Here is an 8,043-nt window from a genome sequence, read left to right on the forward strand (position 1 = left end):
ATCTCATCTTCAGGGCATACTGATCCCCAATCTCACCTTCAGGGCATACTGATCCCCAATCTCATCTTCAGGGCATCTGATCCCCAATCTCATCTTCAGGCCTTACTGATCTCTGATCTCATCTTCAGGGTATGGAGACTACTTTTCTCTCATGTGGAACTCCTTCCCACAGGTATAGGGGTGCAAGACAACAGGCATGTTTCTTCTTGGTTGCTATGGGTCTGAAGTCCAGGCACAGCTTCCACAGTCCTCCGTGGAGTGTTTCGGAGGCCACGGGGAGGATTCCTTATGGGTTGTGTCTTCTCTAAAGAACCATCTGCTTCCAAGTTCATTCAGCTTGTGCGCAGAACTCATTTCCACATGGCTGTGAGGTCGGGGTCCCTACTTCTCACCAGCTGTTGATTGGAGGCTGCTTTTTGGTGCTAGAGACCACCTGTGTCCCCCAGCCCATGTGGCCCTCCTGTGGACCCTCTCTCAATGTGGCATCCTGTTTCTTCAGGCCAGCAGGAGGCTCCATCCTCAGAGGGTCCCCAGTCCCTTTGCTAGAGGATCCATGGGATTAGGTCATGCCTGTGAATCTGCAAAATCCCACCACCTCTGCCATATTAAGTGGTAAGTCCTAGGTAAGTCCCAGGACTCTGGCAAGTCCCGGGTGCCCCACACTCAAGGGGAGAGGATTTTATAAAGGCACAACTCCCTGGGGGTCAGCTACAGTGCCCACTCCACCCACACACCCTGCAGGTAGCAAATCAGAGGATAGGGAGGGGAAATGACCTCCCCAAAGTCACCCTCAGATCCCTTGGAGACCCAAGATCAGAAACCTGATGTGCTGACAGGGAACCCCTCTTTGCACTGTTTCTCCATTGGGTGTATTTCTACTCATTTCACCTATGTTTAGCTGTGTCCAGAGAGAAATAGGGCATTCGCTCTTACTCTCAATCAGGTTGTGAGTTCTGCACCACAAAGACCCCCACCCTCGATGAGTAAGCAGGCTCTGCAGGGAAATGCACATACCATTTCCCAAGCTTCCACTCGCGTGGGAGCCCCTGGGTGTACATATAGACCAGCTGTGCAGGGAACGTCCCACCTCAGAGCCTGCAGCCCAGAGTCCTGTGGGTCAAGCCCCACCGAGGCACGTGGAAGCAGCTCTGGGCAGGTGGAGGGACTGCTCTGCACACGAGCGCGTGCCTGCTGATGGGAGGGGAAGGAGGATCACGGAGCCTCATCAAGCCATCCCTTTCCCAGAGGGGCTTCTTACTTAGACCCCAACTGCACCCCTCCTCTGGGTCGTCCGTCCCAGGAGGACAACTAAAGCAGCCTGGAAATATCAAAAAAAACTTTCTTCCCTGAAAAAAAAATAATGACTGCATGCATGTTAGCGATGAGTATTACAGAGCTGGGACTGTCCCAGGCACCGGGCATCCATCTTCGTCCTCATGCAGACCCTGGCACGCAGATTCTGCTCTTCTCTCTGTGTCTGTGGTGGGGAAGCAGAGGCTGGGGGTGGGGGTAGGTGCTGGCACGTGCAAGCTCACCGCCAGCATCGGGATGGAGACCCCATGACCCCAGGTCTGTGGTCTTGACTGCTACTGTCAACCAGAGAAAGTGCATGTTCTCCATCTTCCCAGCCAGGGGCCAGCCATCCCCCAAGACCCACCGTGTTCCCTGTCTGTGTTGCCCCAAGGACCACCTTCAAACACGAACAGCCTGATCCTGTCTCAACGGGGTCCTGTCTGGGAGGTGGGGGGTGGACAGCTGCCCAAGGAGGATGGTCACAGACAACGTCAGTGGGACCACGTGTAGGGAACATGGAGAAAGGGCCTCACCACTGGGAGCGCGTGACATGCACAAAGTCCTCAGTTCTCCCTCTCTTCCTGCTTAAGAAGAACAACCCAGATCGCATCAAGGACATCCTCACTCTGCAAGGCAGATGTGGCTCCCCAAAACCTGGCCATGGCCTTTGAGAGGCCGCCCTTAGTGTGACCCCCCCATCTCTATCGCAGGAGCCCCTTGGCTTCCCTCAAGCTTCTCCTGTTCCGGGATGGGCTGCACCCTCTTTTTCTCTCCAGGAACTCCCTTGGTGCTTGGTGGTCAGGTCCCCAGAAAAGCCCTAGGCCTGAAGCCCAGCGGCAGGGTCCTCTCATCTGCCTGCCGTCCTAACCGCAGAGGAGCCGAAATTCATGAAAATCACGTCCCTCCAGCTCCCTGGGAATGCACTCGGGGTCAGGCCTCCCGGAGGTCCTGCCGTCACTCACCAATGACAGAGGCTCAGCCCAAGGGTGGAGGAATGGGGTCTTCGTTTCTTATTTGTGGAATCGCCCCTCATACTCGATTGCATGCTCATTCACCAGTCTTCGCTCTGAAGAGACCCACTTTTGGAAAGAGCAAAGGACAAAGGTCATCTCCTTTAAGTTATTCAAAAACCCTCATCCAGTCAATATCCATTCACTCAACAAATATTTACTGAGCAAATTGCAACAGCTTCCGTTGGCCCTGCCCTAGGAGAAGCTGCAGAAGGGCTTTAAGCAATGGTGCGGCTGCAGATAACAAACACTCCATCAAGGGGTCAAACCGTTTTTAAAAAGCATCTGTTCACTTTCATAGCTGCAGAAAAAAAGTCAATAAAAATCCACCCTTCATTCCTGATAAAACTCCTAGTAAACTAAAAACGGAAGGACATTTCTGCCCCATCATCACAAACATGTATCTTCAGCCAACAAGCCTTGAATTTCACGCTCAGGGTTTTGTTGTTTTTCTTTAAATAGTTCAACCAGATATCCAGGCCCCTCTGACTTTGGGTAAGTGGGTTCCACACACACAAGCATATTAAAAGTCAGTGGAGAAAGGAATGTCCACTTGGTTAGTTCCGGGTTTGGGGATTACGGGTGATTTTGATTTTTTTGTTTGTTTGTTTTTATGTATATTTTTAAACTCTCTTCCATTTTTTTTTTTTAAATCTGTTCTTAAGTAACAGGAGCTCTAGAGATGGGGCATTTCTCCATGTGGGTGTGGGATGGAGCCTGACGGCTGGAGGGTGACCAGTGCATCACCACGAACAGCCGGGCGAGCTGGGAGGCAGGTGACCTGTTGCTGCCCCTCTGCAGGGAGGGGTGGAGAGACACACATGTCCCCTGGAGACTGGGGACTCCTACGGGGCTGTGGGACAGCCATCCTGATCTACAAGAACCCCTTGAAGGCCAGACCAGACGTTAACGATGAAACTGGGCCTTGCCTGTTTCAAAACAAGTGTCTTCCTGTCTCTTTCAGCGACACGGAAAGGCTCTGTGTGTTCGGGGAGCGAATGTGCATGAGGCCCAGAGGCGGTCGACGTAACACAACTGGATCTCCGTCTCCAGGGAGTCGACTCTGGCCTCCCGACAGACGCACACTCGGACAGCTTCCCGCCGTCGCGCTCGGTCCCACACCTGTTATAACCATGTGTCATCTGGCTGCCACGGTGCTCCTACCTCACAGTGATGCCGCTTCTTAGGCCACCGTGTCAGCAAGGCAAATCAGCAGAGAAATGGCCGGGTGGGGTCCAGGCCTGTTTCCGAAGCTGCAGGGCCCCCGACTGAAAGTCTCTAGCCCACCCACATCCATGACTTTGAGGGGTCAGCAGGGGATTGAAGTCCAGGGGTCGGCGGGTGGGATCTGGGGGGAAACTTGCAGGTGTCCGGTGCTTTCTGATGCCAGTCCCAGCCCAGCAACGACCCTGCTGGCTTCTTTAGTTCTGGAATCAGGAAGATGCAAATCCCCTTTGAGACCCCATCAAGCACACTGATCTTGACATGTGTAAAATGAGCGGAACAGTGCTTCGGGGGCCACTGCGTGCCGCCCCAGGAGCTCTGCCCCACACAAGCCTGGGGGCACCCGTCCTGAGACCGTCCCAGTCAGGAGGGTGAGGTGGTGAGTGCAGGCGGTCCCCTGCCAGGGCGGCGCAGGGAGTCTGGCAAAGACGTGAGCCCTTTACCCCTAAAACCAGCACCCAGGCTGGAACAACACGCTTGCCTCCTGGAGGCGGGAACTCTAGGAGAATGCGCCAACCTGAAAGGACCGGAGTCGGGACGTCCAGCCCCAGCCGGAGCTCGAGCAGCAGAAGCGCGATGCTGGAGGAGAGCAATGAGCGTTTCCCTCCTACTTCTGGAAAACTCGTAACATGCCACTGTTGTGTGAGCCAAATAGGAATATGGAGCCCAGGGAGCCCAGCCCCGCAGTGCCCTCCTGGGCAGTTCTGAATGACCCAGAATGGCCATTGTTCCGTGGCGCCCTGTGACGAATCGCCCCCACATCACGCAGGCCCAGGTAAGCTCACCCGGCCTTAGGAAGCTTTCTCCCTGGATTACAATCCCCCTCCCGTCTGAGGGGAGACACGGCGAAGAGTTAGCTCCAACACTGGTATCTGCATTTAAAAACTCCCAAGGGGTTAAAATCCAATTATCGCCTGGATGGAGCTCTGCGTCTCTATTCTAGATCAATTACCGGACGTTCCCATTCTCACCTCCTCTTCCTCCCCTCGCGTTTTCTCGGAAGACGAGACGAAAACTGCCGCACAAATCCTCTTCGCAGAGAGAGCACCGTGGGTGAAGGTATCTGTCAAGGGAGAGGGGCGTCCGCGTCACAGCCTGCGGGGGTGGGAGGGGCGTCCCAAGGCGGTATGGGCTCGGATGCCGCCAGGATGCAGCCCAGGGGCCTCCCCCAGGACCGCCGGGGATGAGCACACACGTGCAAGTTCTCTAGCCTGTGCGGGCACCAGGGGATCTGGAAATTCCAGGATAAACGCTCTCATTGCAGAAAGCAGGAAAATGTCGGCGAGAGTGAGTTCTCTGCGTGCTGTCTCTGCTCTTCGTCTCGGAACGCAGCGCCCGTTGTCCCCACACAGAGTGGACCTCCCAACTGCTCTTTGCTGAAGCTAGAGGGAAAGCGGGTCCTGTTCCCCGGCACACGGGAGCTGACGTGTCAAAGTGGGCCACCTGGCAGGGGAAGCTTTGCGGGGTGAAACTGTGCCAAAAATAGCCCGTCAAGGACAGGCCTGTCCTGGAAAGGATCAATAAGCCGCCGCCTCCCTCCTGCTCCTCCCTGGTGAAAGGGACAGTGGTGAGTGAGGTCACCCCGACCAAGAAAAGGAGGGGGGCGGAAGGCGGGTGCGGGCACTGTCCTAAGCCAGGACGTGACATCCGTGGAGACAGGAGGCTTCGTAGGGGAATCAGTGCACGAGCCCTTCAACATTCCACCAACACCCACTCTTCATGGGGCCAGAAGTCACGTGCCCAGGTCGTGTGGCAGGTTTATCTTCCTGCCAGTGTCCAAGGTCACAGCCTAACCACATTAGCCAAAGGTACACACTCTCTCCTCCAGGGCTGGGGCGGACTGGGCCTGGATCCCGCCAGCCTGCGGGTTCTGTGTAGCTCTGGGGTTTGAGGGCACACCGTCTCACTTCTGCAGGAGCTCTGCTTGCACAAGTGAATCCTCCAAGAGTCTGGATGACCCAAGGGAAGGGGATGGGGTGAGAGTACGTCCCCACAGGGGGGTGATCAGGTCTGGGCTCCTACAGCAGACAGAAGAAGCCAGAAGAGGGGAGAGGCCATTGTGAGCGCTTCTGAGCACTGCCCTAAACCCCTCCATGACGGTCCTAAGACTCACGCAGCAAACCAAAGGGCTGTTTCCACCCCGGAGCTGAGAAACTGAGATCACAGTGCTCAGAAGCCTTGTTCTCGAACCCCCAGCCAGGAAGGAACATGCGTGGGATGTGAGAGCCAGACTGTGGGGCCCTCGAGTGCTTTACACTGTTCTGTCTCCCGAAGAGGGACATCCAAGGAGGCGAAGACACCAGAGCTCCAGGTCCGGGCGTTGCCTTCTCCAGACACTCTCCGCCCCTGTTGGTGCTGGACTTGGACTGCCCCACAGACCCACCATGTCACCCTCACAGCCATCTGTCCACCTTCAGGCGTCCTGTCCTGGGCTTCCAGAACTCAGAGCAACCTCAGGGTCCACCAGCGCCCAGCACCAGCTTGCCAGGAACCCCCAAGTCCAGGACTAGTGCCAGTCTGAGCTCGGAGAAGGGGGGGGTTCCCCACCCCCACCTGACCACCGTGGTGGCTCATGGCTCATTGGCGGCTCCAGGGCAGGGGCCTCCAGGGACATCTGGGCTGTCCGGTCTGCCCATGGTTCCCAGAGGCGCCTCTCGGTTCTCTCCTGCACACTCAGGACAAGTAAAGAACTAATATCTATTGAGTATTTCCTCTGTGCCCAGACTTTATGCATAATTTTATTCTATCCCCATGACAACACTGCAAGATAGGTATCATATTATTCTTAATTATTATATCATATTATATTCTACCATACTATATTATATTGTACTATACTAAACTATATTATGTTATATTATATTAAGTATATTATTCTTATTTTTAGTCTGCTTTTGAGGAAACTAAGGCCCAGAGACTCCTAACTAGTAAGCAACGTGGTAAGCTGTGGAATCCAGGTCTATGTCACCTGCATCCATGTTCCTGATCGCTGGGCCAAAATTAAATAATGTGCAGATACTATATCTAATACAGACGTTACCGTACAGGGTGTGTACCCAATGCATATGTGTGTGGGTCAACACATACCCCCCTTTTGTGAGTGTGGGCTTATACATAGGCACATCTATCCCATAAAATCAATACATGTATACACAGAAATAAAATAAATACATACATACATAGAAATACGCATGTACACATGTTAGATTTTTCATTTATTTACACACACACTTATTTCTCTCGGGATTCGGTCTAGACACCAGAACTATCCTGTTGCTTAGACAGCTGGAGTGGCTCAACGCACATTATTTTTATAATCAAGTTATTTAAATGAGCGTAAACACAGAGCTAGGTGCAAACTGCTTATGTCTATAGCTCTTAGGAAACTATACAAACAAAATCAGTGCAGATACGAACAAAGCTATAAAACCAATCGACCTCAGGTCAACAGCACGACGGTGGCCGGTGACACCTCCGGCTGGAACTAGATGCGCCACGTGCTTGTCCGAGGGTTTGTTGATCAGCTTGTGCCTCTGGCCTGGACCGCTATGGGCCCTCCAGTTCACTGTCTTTTACTTTCTTAGCAGTAAACTCATTTTTAACCACCAATCCGTTATTTTTATGGACCAGTGCGTTTAAAGAGAGCAACACAAAATTTATTACAGAAAAAAAGTTCGTGAAGACAGTTTAACGTGAAATTCTTCATGGAATATTGGCTTTCACGTGGCTGTGCCAGGCAGCTGCACGCAGGACTGGGTTTTGGCGTCGGGGAGCCTGTCCTGAGTAACGGCAGCCACTCCCGGCCCATGGGGCTCCATGGGGCACGCAACCTCCCCCGTCTCCTCTCTTCCTAGTTCTTCGGGGGCCCCGCAGTGAGGGTGAGTCACCTTTGCTGGCCCCCAACTGCAGCGGCACGAATGCAGACACAGAAACCGTGTGCTGGGTGCGAGGCAGCCCTCCCCGGGGTGCAGGCGGCACGCCCTGCTGTCCTAGGTTCCGAGTCACGGAAGACGCATCATTTACAAAAGGCTCCCCCCACTCCGAGACCACCGGGAGCCCTTCCCAGACCCTCTCTGTCTCCTGCAGGTCTGAGATGCACTGCGGAAACTACGAATCCCCTAAAAGCTGGCTCCAGAACCCCAAATCAGTGTCCTAGGACCGGAAGGGTACAGGTGGAAATTCAGCAGAGAAGACATCTTACTGGAGCCTTTGTCACCAGGGTTTTGTTGCCGTCACAATACGGCTCTAATTAAAAATAAAGGCGAGACCCAGCCGTGAGCATTCTGCTTGGCGGCAGCCACAGTGTCTCTGTGGAGAGTCACGTCAGGACATCAGGGTAGGAACAATACCACATCTGGAGAAGCGTGCCGTGGCTCCATTGTCCAATCCAAGGAAAAGCCCATCCCCCACCACCTCTGCAGTCCGTCAGACGGGGGGTGTCTTAGTCAGCTCGGCTGCCATAACGAGACACCAAAGACAGGGGCTGACACAGCAGAAACCTGTTCTCCCACAGTCC

The 8,043-nt window shown here is 54.0% G+C and overlaps 1 long non-coding RNA gene across 3 annotated transcripts in view; it reads right to left on the reverse strand.

Annotated features, from left to right (window-relative positions):
* The window catches only part of LOC132001245 (uncharacterized), a 10,231-nt gene extending 5,148 nt beyond the window's left edge, over nt 1-5,083 (reverse strand). For 2 of the 3 annotated variants that reach the window (XR_009399565.1, XR_009399563.1), the window contains exons 1-3: nt 4,723-5,080; nt 4,499-4,590; nt 2,256-2,372 (exon numbers count right to left, since the gene is read on the reverse strand). This is a non-coding gene — a long non-coding RNA (uncharacterized LOC132001245). Of the gene's footprint in view, nt 1-2,255; nt 2,373-4,498; nt 4,591-4,722 lie in introns of all 3 variants that reach the window. The other variant, XR_009399564.1, reaches the window with a different exon arrangement.
* Nucleotides 5,084-8,043: the final 2,960 nt, after the last annotated feature.

This window comes from Mustela nigripes, chromosome 14, assembly GCF_022355385.1.
Source record: "Mustela nigripes isolate SB6536 chromosome 14, MUSNIG.SB6536, whole genome shotgun sequence".
In the NCBI taxonomy this organism is placed as follows: domain Eukaryota; kingdom Metazoa; phylum Chordata; class Mammalia; order Carnivora; family Mustelidae; genus Mustela; species Mustela nigripes.